Here is a 16,524-nt window from a genome sequence, read left to right as displayed (position 1 = left end):
TTGCTGGAATGGCACATGGTTCTGAGTTTCCTGCAACAGCAGGCTTATGTTCTTCCTGCATGGCTAGTTGAATATGACTCAGACCTTGGTCACTTGCAGGAGCAGGCTAGTTTTCTCACTGCTGGGATGGTGGAATCAGACCCTGTCCTGAGTCTTCTGCAGAAGCAGCTCCAGGTCTTCCTGCAGGGCTGTTGGAACATGACCCATCACTGGTTCTGCTTCAGGAGTAGGAACAGAGTCTCCTTGCAAGGATAGTGTAATTGGACCCAGCTCAGGGGTCACTACAGGGCTGATGAAATGTGTCCTGGCTCTGTGGTTCCTGCAAGTGTAGATTCTGTGTCTCCCTTCAGGGTTGGTTTAGTGGGACCCATTCCTGGGTCTCCTGTAGTAGTAGGCTCAGAGTCTCCCTGCAGGGCTGGTGGAATGGGCCCCTTCTCTAGGTCACCTGCCAGAACAGATTTGGACTCTGCCTTCAGGCTGGTGGAATTGGGCCTGTTCTTGCATCTCCTGCAGGAGCAGGCCTTGGGTCTTCCTGGAAGAATACTGTAATATGACCCATCTCTGGTTCTCTTGCAGGAGAAGCTCATGGTCTCCCTAGAAGGTTAGCAGAATTTGTCCTATTCCTTGGTCCAAGGCTCAGGGTATCCCTGCAATGTTGGTGGAATGGGACCTAGTCCTGTGTCTCCTGCAGTAGCAGGTTCTGTTCTCTTTGCAGGGCTGGTGGAATGTGACTCCACCCTGTGGTTCTTTTGCAGATGCAGGCTCAGGGACCCCACCAGAACTGATGGCTATTAGTCTCCTATGGGAGCAGGTGAGGGATTTCCTTGAGAGCTGTTGGAATTGGTCCCAGTCCTGGGTCTCTTACAACTGCAGGCTCAGTGTCTCCCTGCAGGGTTTATGGAATATGACTTGGCTGTGGGTATGCTGCAGGAGCAAGCTCAGTGTTTCCATGCAGGGTTGGTGGAATGGGATCTAGTTCTGGCTCTCCTGCAGGAGGAGGCTGGGGTTCTCCCTGGAGAGGCTGATGGAATTGGACTGGGATGTCTGTCTCCTGCAGGAGCAAGCGTATGGATTACCTGCAGAGCTGGTAGAATGTAACACAACTCTTGTTCTTCTGCAGGAGCTGGCTCATGTTCTCTGTGAATGGCTTGATCTCCCCCAGGAGTAGGTTTGTAGTCTCACTACAGGGCTGGTGTTATGTGACCCGCACTGTGTTTTCTGCAGATGCAGTCTTAGTGTTGGACTGCAGGTTTGGTGGAATGGGACGAAGTTCTGGGTTTCCTGGAGTAGCAGGCTCACGGTCTCCCTTCTGGGGTATTTGAATGTGACCCAGTCATGTGTTTCCTGCCAAAGTGGCCTCAGGATATCCCTGCAGGGCTGTTGGAATTGTACCTCACTGTGTATCACCTGCAGGATCAGGTTTGTGCTCTCCCAGCAAGGCTGGCGTATTTGGACCTATTCCTGGGTCTCCTGCAGAAGCAGGCTTTCAGTCTTCCTGCAGGGCTTCTGCAATATGACATATCTCTAATTTTCCTGCAGGATCAGGCTTGTGGGTCACCCAACAAGGCTAGTGGAATTGGACCCACTTCAAGGTCTTAGTGAATGATTGATGGAATGGGACCCAGTCCTGGGTCTCCTGCAGGAATTGGCTCAGAGTCTTCCTGCAGGACTGGTGAAATTGGACCAATTCCTGAGTCTCCTGCATCTTCCTGGAGGGATGGTGGAATATGACAGAGATCTGTTTCTCCTGCAGGAACAGGCTCAAGGTCTCCCTACAAGGCTAGTGTAATTGGACACATTCCTGGATCCATTGCAAGTGAAGGCATGATGGTCTTCCTACACAGCTGGTGGAATGTGATTCGGCTCTGAGTCTCCTGCAGGAGTAGGCTTAGGGTCTCCTTGAAAGATTGGTGAAATGGGACACAGTGCTGTGTCTCCTGCAGTAGCAGGTTCATGTTCTCCCTACAGTATTGGTAAAATTGGACCTGGCTCTAATTCTCTTGCAGTAGCAGACTGAGGGTATACCTGCATGGCTGGTTGAGTGTGAAGGAACAGCAAGTCTTAATACATTGGCCCACTCCTGGGAAAAGGATAAACAGGGCTTGGTGCATTGTCTCTTGTATTGTCTGAAAAAGCCCCTTGAGATGTGTTGATTCTGATGACCTCTTCCAAGAACTTGAACACTTTTAGAATCTCTGCCAACTCATCTTGTTTAGACTGAAGGAATCTGCCTTTCATCAGTTCTTGGAATAGAGATCAACACAAAAGGAAAGAGGGAAGAAAAAATTACCAATCTATCTGTTGAGAAATCAGCTGAAGACATTAAAAAGTTCTCTTGCAATGCACTTGTTTCTATTTTGGTGCATTCAGAATCATTTCCTTATTATCAATTTTTGCCATTTAAATTAGAATATATATTGTTGTAGGCCTACTGGGGTTTGTTATGCTTGGACGCTCTGTGCTTGCTGTGTTGAGATGGCCGGATCTAGCTTTGGTTTAAGAAAATTTCAATCTGACTTCTTCTAATACCTTTTCAAACCATTTGTCTTTATTCTTTTCCATGTGGGATCCCTATGAGTCATACACTGGTATGTTTTCTCTTATCCCAGGTTTCAGTTGCATTGCTTGCATTGGTTTTATCTTGCTTTTCTATGTCGTGTTCTGACTGAGTGATTGTGGTTATCCTGTTTTCTAAGTCATTTATTTGTTCCTGTGCATTATCTACTCCGATTTGGACTGTCTTTAGCTTAGCTATTCTCACCATGAGTTTTCTGATTATATTTGGCTCATCTAAAGTGTTTCTCTTTCCATTTATACTAGCCTGAATTTGTATTCATAGACTCAAGATTTCCTTCAGTGTTTTTATGTCCTCCCTTTTCAAGTCATGTTCTAGTAAATTTTGGGGGTCTAATACATTGGATGTTCTTTCAGGAGACTCCTGTCTTTTGAAAATTTGGAATAGTTCTTTTAACTTTATTATATCTCTCTATCGCTATGGGTTAAGGATTATCAGTTATCTATTATAGACTTGAACGGCTTTTGTAAGTGAAATCATTTCTGTGCACATTTAGTTTTAATGCTGTGAGGATTGTTTTTGGTATGTAATGATGCCATGCATTCCTTCTGTGTTCGTTGCCTGTTATATCTATGATTGCTACTGTGGTTTTTGTTGTGGTGAATATAACCTATTCTAGTAAAGTTAGCAGAGTGTCATTTTGGTTAAAAGTTTATCATAGCTCTGACAGTGCTGGGACTAGTAATTTTTGCTGGAATAGAGGTTTCCAAATGGTTTCTGGGCTGCAGGCTGGATATGTGGAGAGGGAATGGTTCCAATACACTCTCATGAAAGTGCATTCGTCCTTACTCTTGCCACGGAAAAGTCAAAATTTTATAATGGGTTCCCTCAGGTTCTCTCCAAGCAAAAACAAAAGTGGAAACAAATCTAATGATGTCACACATTAGAACCTGCTGAAACAATCCTGCAGTGCCACAATCGGGTCCTTAGTGTAGTACTGGGTCAGCACCACAACTATAGTTGCATTAGCATGTGGTAGGCAAGGTTGATGGAAAGGCTTCAAATTCCCCTATTTTTCAGCAGATCTCTGCTCCAAAAACTCTTGTCAATAAGGCATGGGAACTCAAAGGCAAGCATGGAGCATTTCAAAAACCTCTGCTTTGGACAATAAGAAATTTCAATCCTGCCTATGAAAGTTGCAGATCTTTTGGCTATAGAATCTTATTTCAACACTAAATTGCCCTGGATTCTAGAAACCAGATAAAGATGGCTCTGATTGAGACCATTTCTCCTTTATGGAGAAAATGAGCAATTATACTGTGGATGTGAAAAGGCTGTGACTAAGGCCCTGGGTTACTAAGCTAATCCACAACACATATGCCAGCAGATTTAATATTAAGAGAGGACCCAGGCAGATCTGTTCTCTAGATAGTACCAACCACAGCCCAAAACAATCTCCAAACCCCTGGGAATAAATTTGTGACATCAGCCACACCCCTAACACACAGATTCCACAGGCACTCCTAGCTCAAAATTGGCAGATGGAGTCTTGGTCTGGGAATCAATTGCAGAGAAATTTTGTGATTATTGCTTTCAGTTATGTCAATCAAACGTCCACTATGCACTCTTTTAACCCTCAGCACATCGTCTTCCATCTTAAATGACCTGTCCACTTTAGAGTGTGCATCCCAGTAAAACACAGTTTCCCCTTTACTGCTCCTTCACCAAAGGTCAGGTCCTGCACTGATTTCCATTCTCTACTTGCCTTCTACTCTTTCCAGGTTATGTGAGAATTCTTTCTGACTTTTGATGTAAGAGATGTTTGGCCATTATTCAGCAGGGATCCTGAGCCAACGGCCGGGAGAGTGGATGTTTATCTAGCTGTATACATGGGAGAGAGTGAGCGAAGTTTGCACTGGTACTCTGCCAGTTTGGCATGGATAAATTAACACAATTTAGACATAACTCACAGACACTTGATCCTTGTTTAGCTATTTTTCTCTATATCAATGGTGGAAGGATGTGTTTGAAGATTCCAAGTCTGACAATGTGTACATACCTTCATTGCAGACTTTCAAATAGTTAACAGAATTGAATTACATACTATGGGAAATGTATCAAAATAAAGATAGTTTTAGAAATATACTAAATCTAAGTACAAGACAGAGTTGCCATATTTAGGTATCAGCTTGAAATACCCAAATAAGAAAAATACACAGAAAATATAAATTAGCAGCCAAAAGTCATGAAGGAGGCAGGTCAACACTTTTCTTTTGGTGCTTCCAACACTAAGAAAAACAATGAAATAATTCTTAGAATCATTAACAACCACAACCATGGGTTTCCATTGTTCATGTGGTGCCCTTTCCTAATAATGGCACATACTGGTCAATGTTGGCGATTCAAGGGGCAACATTACTATTTAGGAAAGCACACAGAAACCCAAACAATGTATTTTTATATAGGCTTGGTTTCAATAGCACTTAGAGACATTATAGATATGAGAACACTGCTGCACTTCTGCTAGGCTATTGAGAATCATGTGCTCTTCTATGAAAGATGAGAATGTTTAATCGTCCAATTATGTTGAGAAACACAATTAAATCCGACAAATATGGCAACCACATTATATCCTGCACCCGGTACTTGACTGAAGGGAAAAGATGGTCCACAAAAAATGTGTCACTACATATCTATGTCAACAATTACACTTCATTTCAATAACAGAATTATAATAGTTACAAATACTGTTTTGAAAAACTGAGGATAAATAAATATTCAAATTCAGGCAAAGAATCCACTCACTTACAAAACACCCTTCACACCAAAGTAGATATAACCCCAGCATGATCTGAATCTGGGGGAAGGTCATCATTTCACAGTGTGAACTAAGATTTCAAACCAACCTATTTTAGTCCAGAGTAGTTGACCATGGAGGAGTTCACTGTTGTGCACAAAATGTGAAGGTGGAGGAACTCTGAATCTAGGAGGGTCTTCCTGTGCTCCTACTGGCTTCAATGCAGTTCAAGGGCTGATTCTCTGAAATGGATAACTGAGTGAAGGGGAGGGAAAAGCAAGTGCTTCAGAGCAAGGCCCAACCCTGGGAAAAGGCTTACCAGGGCTTGGTGCTTGGTCGTCTGAGTGGTTTATAAATGCCCCGTGGGAAGTTTGGAATTTCAAGACATCTTCCAAGAACATGAGAGCTTCTATCATTTCTACCTTCTCTTCTGTTTTGGACGGAAGAAATCTTGGACCCGTACTTGGAGCAGAGAATTCAGTAACTTCCTCAAGTGCACGTTCAGATTCCACATGTAATTGACAGTATCAACGAGGCTCAAAATGTCGATGAATGTCTTCCAAGCTTGGTATTCTCTACAGCTGTCTCCATGCCAGTATTCTTCATTGTAGCAGAACAACTCTCATCAATGTGTTCGCATCTCTCCTCAATCCATGCAGCCAGCTTTTCTGACAGATTCTCTTCGTGTCTCCTATAAAGTCAAATTCTAAATGATTGGGCAAATCTGAAAGTACCTCCGAGACTAACCAGTGAGCTGATGACACGCATTTCTTCCACTGTCTGCTCTTTAAGGTTCTGGAAACTGACCCGTGAACACAGGCCATTGGGCAGCAGCAGGATCTCGAACTTACACAGCTTCCCAAAAAAGAGACCTAAGCCAAGCTCCAAAGAGGGCGACAGCCCATCCATCACACTGATCCACCCACAGGGCTCTGCCCAGTTTCCATGGATCCACAGGCCACAACAAACCTCATGGAACAAACGAACATTCCACCTGGAATTAAACCGGCAACTGCCATCCCCAAAGGTGGCTGCAACTTGTCAGTGTTGGGGGAGGGGCTGTATGAGACAAGAGGTTCTAAAGGTAAATGTGATTCTATCCACTAGCGTCCCATGGGCTTTTCTCTTCCCTCTTTCCTTTTATTCAGATCTGTACGCACAGTACAAACGGAGGGAAGTGTGTCCAATTATAGTTGATGATTTCACACGTCTATAAACTTTCTAACAGTTCACAGTACACAGAGACCCACTAAAGGAGACTTATGTTCCTATAATATCCGTATACCCGGAATACATATGCGTCGCCTGATTTCTGCTGAAACACCCGCACTCTCAGGACATGGATCCATTTATTTCATGGGGGCTGAAATTCCTACAAATGAAACCAATCCCAATGTGCAATTTACTGTCTGTCTCTTTTGCCCTTAGAACACTTTTGCAGAGCTACTTGTCTTTGTTATAGGCTTATGCCATTTCTTCTCTACGTAGGGTATAATATGGCATACATTCAATCTGTTGGGAGACTTGCAAATTTATATCACGGACTATAAATCCATTTTATTCCAAATAGGCATTTGAATTAGGTCACGATATGCTCTTATGAATCAATATTTATGAATATTAATGCACGCATCTGTTTTCTGAATACAAGTGTGTTGAGTACATGCAAGCTGTGATATTGGGTCGATGAGTGCTGAATGATTCTTGACATCACCTTGAGTACTTTCTTGAGAATATTCATGGTTCCATTGTTTTATGTCAGCCAACCGTGCCCTTTTGGTGCTTGTTTGTTTGTTTGATTGTTTGTTTGTTTGCTTCTTGTTTGTTTTGCAAACACATTAGGCCATGCATCACTCCGTTCACTTAAGAGAGTCATATAAGCAGATTCACTTAAGATAGTGCTTACAATCATCTATGATTTCCTGCTTCACTCTCCCATATATAGGGTTTTGATGTCCTCTTGCTTTCTTCTTGTTTATTCTCTGCAACTCATGCTCCTCTTGCATTTCCAATAATAGTCTTCTTCTTTCCATTTCATCTTGCTGCTTTTCTAATCAGCGAAGAATTCTCAATCATTCTTTTAGGATAAGTTTTGAACTGCTGAATTCTTTTAAGATGTGCCGGTCTGTGGAATTCTCTAGCTTTGCCGTTATTAAAAATGGCGGTCATGTGGCATAGGCTACCCTAGATGGCAGCATTTTCCCATTCAGGATATGGTCTAAATCCTGGCACTTCTCCCTTTCCTGAAATATTACTGCTGAGATACAAGCTGAAAGCGCTCTGGAGGTTCCCTTGTGATTATGTTGCTTTCCTCAAAGTGCATTTTTTTCATTTTTTTTCCTCCAGGTGCATTTTAAATCACATGGATGCTCATGAACTTTGTTGATTAGAATCATCTGGCTGCTGGTAAGTCTATTGGGATTTCAATTCCGTTGGATGCTGTGTACTTCCTGAATTCATATACATGATTCTATCTTGGTTTTCAGGAAGGTTCAGTCAAATTTATCTACAGATATCTTTTCAGAATTTTTTTTTTTACCTCTTGCTTTTCCATCTGGGACTCTTATGAATCCTAGTCTTACATGCTTTACTTAACCCAGGACTCAACAGCAATGTTTTCATTGTATTCAACTTGCTTATCTATGTCTGCTTCTGACTTAGGGATTTCTGTTCCCCTGTATTCACATTCATTCACGTGTCCCTCTGCATTATCTAGTCAACTTAGGACTGAATTTAACCCTGATATTATCCCATCCATTGAGATTTCTGATATAATTTGGCTCGTCCTTAGACTTTATCTTCCACATTTCTGGTATTCTGATTTTGTGATTCTGAGACACGGTTGTGCTTCAGTGTTTCCCTCATCTCCGTTTTCAATACTAGCCCTGGTAGCATTTTGCAGTCTAGTTGTTTGAAAGCTTATCTTTTGGGCCTTCAATCCCTATGGAACTGAAAATGGTACTTCCTGTTTCTTTTACTGTACTTCTACATTTCAACTGGTCAAGTAATATCAGGCATCTAATGTAGACTTCAAGGGCTTTGTTAAGTGAAAAGTTTAGACCCTTGGCTCTATGCAATTCCATGGGATTACTGTGAGGACAATTTCTCCTAGACACTGATGCCATGTCCTGTTCCTGTGTGTGTTGTCTGGTATATCTCCAATTGCTGGTGTTGCCTTTGCTGTGATGAACAACCCGTACTATTTCGATTAGTATAACCTCATTTTGATTACGCTTATCTCACAATTCTGAACGTGCACAGGACACTTTCTCTTGTGGAAATGAAGCTTCAAAAAGTTCTCAGCTCTGCATTCTTCTCTATGTCACTTTGGAGTGTTTCCTAAACAGCAAACTGAGAGTGCGCTTGTGCTTTGTAGTGCCACGGGAATGTCCCAATGAAACCAGTGCTTCCCAGAGCTTCTCTGTCTACTGAAACACCAGTGGAAGCACATCCATGGATGTCACACATCAGGGCCTGCTGGAATGATCCCGCAGACCGACCTTGGTGTCCTCGGTGCCGTACCGTGCCATCCAAAATGTAGCAGCTTCATTCTGGAGATAATGCTGAAGGAAATGCTTCAACTTCTCATGCTGTGGACTTGGACCACTCTTCCTTGTCCTCTCATTCTTGTGGCACAGGTGCACGAAGACAACCACAGAGCTGTTGTGCATCCTGTGCCTCAAACCAAACCATAATCCCAGCCCAGGTTATGAATGTAGCAGATCCTAAGGCTTTTCATTCTGATATCAAAACCAAGGCCCCCTGGATCCTTCAGACCAAATGCACGATATCTCTGATTCAGCCCCACAGTGCTCTATTGGCAAAATGCCAAATTGTTCCCTGGTCTTGCAGATGCACTGGGTGTGGCCATGGGACATATCGATAATCTCAACCTCGCGCGCCAGTGTGGTTGCTTTCTCATTGGGGTCACAGGTCGGTTTGCTCTCTTGATAGGACCCACCACATCCCACAATGCACTCCAGGTCCCTGAGACACAGCGTGTGCCATCATCCGTAGCCCTATCCCTCCCTGACCGCTGACTCTGCTACCTCAAATTTGGAAGCTCAGATCTTGGTCTCAGAATCAAGTGTGGGGATATTTTGTGCTGGTTTCTTTGAGTTCTGTCAGCCAAGCATCTGCTGTGCACTCTTCTAACACTCAGCGCATCACCTTCAATTCCATGTCTCCTGTCTGCTTGAGAGTGTGCGTCCAAGTTCAAGAGAGTTTCAACTTTGCTGCTCCATCACCAGGGGCCAGACCCTGCACTGGTTTCCATTCCCTGCTTTGCCTTCTCCTGCTTCCAGGTGTTCTGAGGCCTCATCCTGTCTTTGGAAGTAACAGACCTCTCTTCGGCAAGTGTCCTATGCCAAGGGCTGGGTGAGTGGATGTTTCCATTGCTGTGTACATGGGAGCGAGTGAGCGCAGTTTGCACTGCTCCTCTGCCAACTGGGCATCGATGAATCAACACTTTCCAGATACACTTCCCAGATATGTGATTTTTGTTTACCTCTTGGTTTCTATACAGCCGTGGTGGGAGGGATTGTCCAAAGACTCCAGTTTTGACATTGTGTTGATATCTCATTTGCAGTCTTTAAAAAGTTTAATAGAATTGATTTCCATGTTTTGGGAGCTATACGAAAATGAAGTTAGTTTTTGAAACATACTAAATCGACCTAGAAGCCAGACTTGTCAATTTCGGTAACATTTTGTCAGCTCTAAGGAAAACATAGACAGATAGAATGCAAAGTAGCAGTCCAAACTGTAAAAGGGGTCATGTCAACTCTTTCCTGTTGAAGCCTCCAAAACCAACAGGAATCATGAAATATCTATTGGAAACATGAAATAACCCCCAACCTTGGATTCACTTGTGCATGTGGTGCCCTTTACTCCCAATGACACCTACTGGCCAATGTTGGCATTTCAAGGGGTAACATCCCTCTCTAGGAAAATACAAGAGAAAACAAACCAAATATATACATTTAGGCTTGAATCCAAAAGCACCTAGAGGCATTATAGCTTTGAGAACCGTGCTGCAACTATGCTAGGCTATTGAGAACCAGGTGTTCTTCTATCAGTGATGAGAACGCTTAATCATCCGATCATGTTGGGTAAAGCACTTGAATGCAACCAAGTCTGCACCCCCATGATAGATTGCCCCCGGGGGCTTGACTCAAGTGAAAGACGGTCCACATAAGCTGTGTCTTTAATGTCATTGGCGACTTTTACAGTTCAGTTCACTATCTGACTTATAGTATTTACCTATACTGTCTTGAAAGACTGAGGCCTGATACATATTCAAGTTCAGTCAAAGATTCCCCTCACTTACCACACTCCCTTCACCCCAGAGAAGACACAAACCCAGCATTTGCTGAATCTAGCGGAAGTCCATCGTTTCTTTGTGTGAGCTAAGTATTCAATTCCTATCTATTTCAGTCGAGACTATTTGAACTTTAAAGAGTTCACTGTTGTTCACAGAGTGTGAAGCTGGGGGAACTCTGATTCGAGGAGGGGCATGCCCTTCTCGTACTGGCTTCATTGCAGCTCAGGTACTGATCCTTCAAAATGGATGCCTGAGTGGAGGTGAGGGAAGAGCTTTACTTGATAGCTTGGCGCATACCAGGGAAAAGGCTTACCTGGGCTTGGTGCACTTTGGTCTGAATGGCTTGGAAATGCCCCTTGGGACGTGTGGATTCTCAAGAACTCTTCCAAGAACATGAGCATTTTGATCACCTCTGCCATCTCTTCTCTTTTAGACGTCAGGGATCTTGGACCCGTTCTTGGAGCAGGGAATTGAGGAACTTCCTCAAGTCCACGTTGGCACTCCGTATGTTTCTGCCAGTATCAGCGAGGTTCAATATGTCTCATGAATGTCTTTTGAGCCTGGTATACTCTACAGCTGTCTCCAGGCCAGTATTCTCCTTTGTAGCAGAACATCTCTCATCAATGTGTTCGCATCTCTCCTCAATCCGTGCAGCCAGCTTTTCGGCCAGCTTCTCTTCGTGTCTCCCATAAAGTCGACTTCAACAGGACTGGGCAAGTCTGAAATTACCTCGGAGTCTCACCAGTAAGCTGATGACAGGCAGATCTTTCACTGTCTGCCCTTTCAGGTTCTGGAAACTGACCCGTGAACTCAGGTCTTTGGGCAGCAGCAGTATCTCGAACTTACACAGCTTCCCGGACCAAACACCTAAGCCAAGCTCCACAGAGGGCGGCAGCCCCTCCATCACACTGATCCACCCACTGAACTCTGCCCGGTTACCTAGGATCCACCGGCCACAAAAAGCCTCGCGTTACACACCAACATTCCACCTGGAATCCAACCGGTAACTGCCATCCCCAATGGCTGCCGCATCTTGTCAGTGTTGGGGGAGGGGCTGCATCCGACGAGAGGTTCCTTAGCTAAATGTGATTCTACACACTAGCGTCCCATGTGCCTTTGTTCTTCCCTCTTTCCTTTTCTTCAGATCTGTATGCACAGTACCAACGGAGGGAAGTGTGTCCATTTTCAGTTGATGGTTTCACACGTCTTTCAACTTTCTAACAGTTCACAGTACACAGAGACCCACTAAAGGAGACTTATGTTCCTATAATATCCGTACACCCGGAATACATATGCGTCGCCTGATTTCTGCTGAAACACCCGCACTCTCAGGACATGGATCCATTGGTTTCATGGGGGCTGAAATTCCTAGAAATGAAACCAACCCCAATGTGCACTTTACATTCTGTCTCTTTTGCTCTTAGTACACTTTTACAGAGCTACATTTTGTTATAGTCTTATGCCATTTCTCTTTGACGTAGGGTAGAATATGGCATTCATTCACCCTGTTGGAAAACTTGCAAGTCTATATCACAGACTAGGAATCCATTGACTCCAAATCGGAATTTGAGTTAGGGTTAGAGTTAGGGTTGGGGTTAGGCTTAGTGTTTAACTTTAGGGTTAGGATTAGGGTTTGGGTTAGGGTTTAGTGTAAGAATTAGTGTTAGGTTTACGGTTAGGTTTAGGAGTTTGTGATAGTTTTTGGGTTAGTTTAAGTGTTAGGGTTATGGTTTAGTTTTAGGGTTAGGGTTATGGTTAGTGTTCAGGTTCGGGATAGGGTTAGGGTTAGTGTTTAGGTTACGGTTTAGGCTTCGGGTTAGGGTTACGGTCAGGGTTCGGGTTCGGTTTTCGGTTAGGTTTAGGGTTAGGGTTAGTGTTCAGGTTAGGGTTCGGGTTCGGGTTAGGGTTTGACAAGCATTAGCGCGTGCATCTCTGTGGGCAGTGGAGTGTTTCAAACTGCTTCTCCAATCTTGGTGCACCTGTGCCACCATAAAGATTTGTGGAATATGTTTCCCCACCTCCAGCACACACACGGAGACGTGTTCAGGCATCCTAATTGTGGGGAGGCTCCTCCAAATGACAGCAGCGCCTGGGTTCTAATAGAATCCCTTAGTTTGTAATAAGAGTGTTTCCGTGGTCCAGGATGTGACGGAATTCGTAGGGTTGTGCTTCGAGTCCAAGTAGCAGTGGGTGCCAACTGATCAATTGAGGAAGTACTTAGAGGACTTCTCCCATAAGGGAACACATTTGGCGCCATTCATCTGGGTGGAGTGGGGCTGTACAACTCCCACACACAGAAGAATGTGTTCTGGAATCCTGAGTGCAGGGAAGATCCTGCAACTGACATCAGAGCCTGGGATCTAATTGAATCCCTTTGCTTGTCTTCCCTGATGGTATTCCTAGGCGGGAGTGCAGGGGAACATGTGGTTTGGGCTTCAAAACCAAGTATTTGCGAGTACCTCTCTGTGGTTAGTGGAGGTGTTTTAAATACATCCCGAACCTGGGAACACCTGTGCCCCCATAAAGATCCGTGGAGTCTGTTTCAATACCTCCAGCACACACATTAACACTTGCACAGTTATCCTGAGAGTTGGCAGCCTCCTCCAACTGACAGCAGCGCCTGGGTTATAATAGAATCCTTTAGCTTGTAATATGAGTGATTCCCTGATCCGGGATGTGAGGGAAAGCTGGAGGTTGGGCTTCGAGATCAAGTAGCAGTGAATCCCCCCTGATTGATTGAGGAAGTACTTAGAGGACTTCTCCCTAAAGGGAACAACTTTGTACCAATTCATCTGGGTGGAGTGGGGCTGCACAACTCCCCCCCCCACACAAGAATGGGTTCCGGAATCCTGAGTGCAGGGAAGTTCCTCCAACTGACAGCAGCGCCTGGGTTCTAACTGAATCCCTTTGCTTGTCCTCCCTGATGGTATGCCTAGGCGGGAGTGCGGGGGAAAGTGTGATTTGGGCTCCAAAACCAAGTATTTGCTAGTACCTCCCTATGTTTAGTGGAGGTGTTTAAACTACATCCCTAACCTGGGAACACCTGTGTCCCCATAAAGATCCGTGGAGTCTGTTTCCAGACCTCCAGCACACACACGAACAGTTGCACAGTTATCCTGAGAGTGGGCAGCCTCCTCCAACTGACAGCAGGGCCTGGGTTCTAATAAAATCGCTTACCTTGTCTTCCCTGTTGGGTTGCCTGATACGGTGTGTGGGAGGAGGTTGGGGTTGGGCTCTAAAACCAAGTATTAGCGAGTGCTTCTCCATGGGAATTGGAGGTTATTAACCAAAAACCCACAACCTGGGAATACCTGTGCTCCTTTAAAGATGCGTGGACTCTGTTTCCCCACTTCCAGCACACACATGAAGAAGTATTCTGGTATCCTGAGTGTGGGGAGGCACCTCCCACTGACAGCAGCATCTGGGATCTAATAGGATCCCTTAGGTTGACTTCCCTGAGTGTTTTCCAAGGACAGGCTGGGAGCGAAGGTGGGGGTTGGGCTCTAAAGCCAAGTAATAGCCAGTGACTCTCTATGGGCAGTGGAGGTTTGTAAAGTACATTCCCTCCTTGGGAACACCTGTGCCCCCATAAACTTGCATGGACTATGTATCCCCAACACCATCACACACACAAAGAATTGTTCAGGTATCCTGAGTGTGGGGAGACTTCTCCAACTGACAGCAGCGCCTGGGTTCTAATAGAATCTCTTAGCTTGTCTTCCGTGATGGCATGCCTAGGCTGGAGAGTGGGGGAAAGTGGGGGTTGGGCTTGAAGTCCAAGTAGCAACGAGTGCCCCCGATTTACTGAGGAAGATCTTAGAGGATTTACTCCTAAAGTGGAACACTTGTGCCCCCATTCATCTGCATGGACTGGGTCTCCACAACTCCTCCCCACACAAGGCTGGACTCCGCAATCCTGAGTGTGTGGATGTTCCTCCAACTGACAGCAGTGCCTTCGTTCTAATAGAATAACTCAGCTTGTATTCCCTGAGTGTTTCCCTAGGCCGGGCTGCGAGCGAAATCTGGGGTTTGGGCTTGGAGGCCAAGTAGCAGCTTGTGCCAACAGTTTGAGATAGTATTTAGGGAACACCCCTACCGGGGAACACCTGTGTCACCATTCATCTGCGTGGATTGGAGCTGCACACCTCCCCCACACACAAGACTGTCTCCGGAGTCCTGAGTGTTGGGAAGTTCCTCCAAGTGACAGCAGCAACTGGGTTCAATACAATCCCTTAGCTTGTCTTCCCTGATGTCTTGCCCTGCCAGGAGTGCGGGGGAAATTGGAGGTTGGGCTCTAAAGCGAAGAATTAGCGAGTGCCTATCCATGGGATGTGGAGGTGTTTAACCTACATCCTCTAACCTAGGGATATCTGTGCCCCAAGGAAAATGCGTGGACTCTGTTTCCACACCTCCAGCACACGTGTGAAGAAGTGTTCTGCTTTCCTGAGTGTGGGGAGGCTCCTCCAACTAACAGCAGCACCAGGGATTTAATAGAATTCCTTAGCTTGACTTCCTTGAGTGTTCTCCTAGGCCGGGCTTTGAGCGAAGGTGGGGGTTGGTCTCTAAATCCAAGTAATAGACAGTGCCTCTCTATGGGCAGTGAAGGTGTTTAAACTACATCATCTACCTGGGAAAAACTGTGCCCCCATAAAGATGCATGGACTCTGTTTCCCCACTTCCAACACACACACGAAGACGTGCTCAGGTATCCTGAGTGTGGGCCGGCACTTTCATGTGACAGCAGCGCCTGGGTTCTAATAGAATCACTTAGCTTGTAGTCCCTGAGTGTTTCCCGAGGCCTGGCTCTGAGGGAAAGCTGGGGATTGGGCTTTGAGGCCAAATAGTAGCGAGTGCCCCCCGATGGACTGAGGAAGTATTTAGATGAATTCTCCCTAAAGGGGAACACCTGTGCCCACATCAAACTACGTGGGGTGGGTATACACAAAACCCCTCCTCCCACAAGCCTCGCTTCCGGAATCCTGAGTGTGGGAAAGTTCCTCCAACTGACAACAGTGCCAGTGTTCTAGTAGAATCCTTAAGCTTCTCTTCCCTGATGGATTGCATAAGCTGGAGTGCGGTTCAAAGTGGGATTTGGGCTCTAAATCCAAGTATTAGTGAGTGCCTCTCCATGGGAATTGGAGGCGTTTAACCAACAACCCCCAGCAAGGGACTACCTGTGCCCCCTGAAATATGCGTGGACTCTGTTTCTCCACCAACAGCACACACACGAAGAAGTTTTCTGGAATCCTGAGCATGGGGAGGCTACTCCAATGACAGCAGCACCTGGGTTCTATTAGAATCCCTGAGCTTGTGTTCCCTGAGTGTTTCCTTAGGCCGGGCCATGAGGGAAAGCTGGGGGTTGGGCTTGGAGGCCAAGTAGCAGTGTGTACCCCCCGATGTCCTGAGGAAGTTCTTAAAGGAATTATCCCTAAAGGGAAACACCTGAGCACCCATTCATCTGCGTGGAGTGGGGCTCCACACCTCCCCACCACACAAGGTTGGGTTCCAGAATCCTGAGGGTGGGGTAGTAACTCCAAGTGACATCAGCTTCTTGGTTTTAATAGGATCTCTTTGCTTGTCTTCCCTGATGGTTTGCCTAGGCCAGAGTATGGTTGAAAGTGGGATTTTGGCTCTAAATCCAAATATCAGCGTGTGCCTCTCCATGGGAAGTGGAGATGTTTAACCTACAACCCACAACCTGGGAATTACTGTGCCCCCTGAAAAATGCGTGTGCTTTGTTTCCCCACCTCCAGCACACACACGAAGTTTTCTGGTATCCTGAGTGTGGGGAGGCTCCTGCAACTGACAGTAGCACCTGGGATCTAATTGGATCCATTAGATTGACTTCCCTGAGTATTTTCCTTGGCCCGGTTGTGAGCGAAGTTGGCGGTT

At 45.4% G+C, this 16,524-nt stretch overlaps 1 long non-coding RNA gene across 1 annotated transcript in view; it reads left to right on the top strand.

The window, feature by feature from the left end:
• The window catches only part of LOC140693299 (uncharacterized), a 31,275-nt gene extending 19,937 nt beyond the window's left edge, over positions 1–11,338 (top strand). Inside the window, exons 4-6 of the long non-coding RNA XR_012069019.1 lie at positions 7,659–7,718; positions 9,617–9,689; positions 11,066–11,338. This is a non-coding gene — a long non-coding RNA (uncharacterized lncRNA). The remainder of the gene's footprint in view (positions 1–7,658; positions 7,719–9,616; positions 9,690–11,065) is intronic.
• The last annotated feature ends 5,186 nt before the right edge of the window (positions 11,339–16,524 follow it).

The sequence above is a fragment of the Vicugna pacos genome, unplaced genomic scaffold, assembly GCF_048564905.1.
Source record: "Vicugna pacos unplaced genomic scaffold, VicPac4 scaffold_19, whole genome shotgun sequence".
In the NCBI taxonomy this organism is placed as follows: Eukaryota; Metazoa; Chordata; class Mammalia; order Artiodactyla; family Camelidae; genus Vicugna; species Vicugna pacos.
Note: the sequence above shows the minus strand (reverse complement) of the source record. Positions and strands in the feature narration are given on the sequence as shown.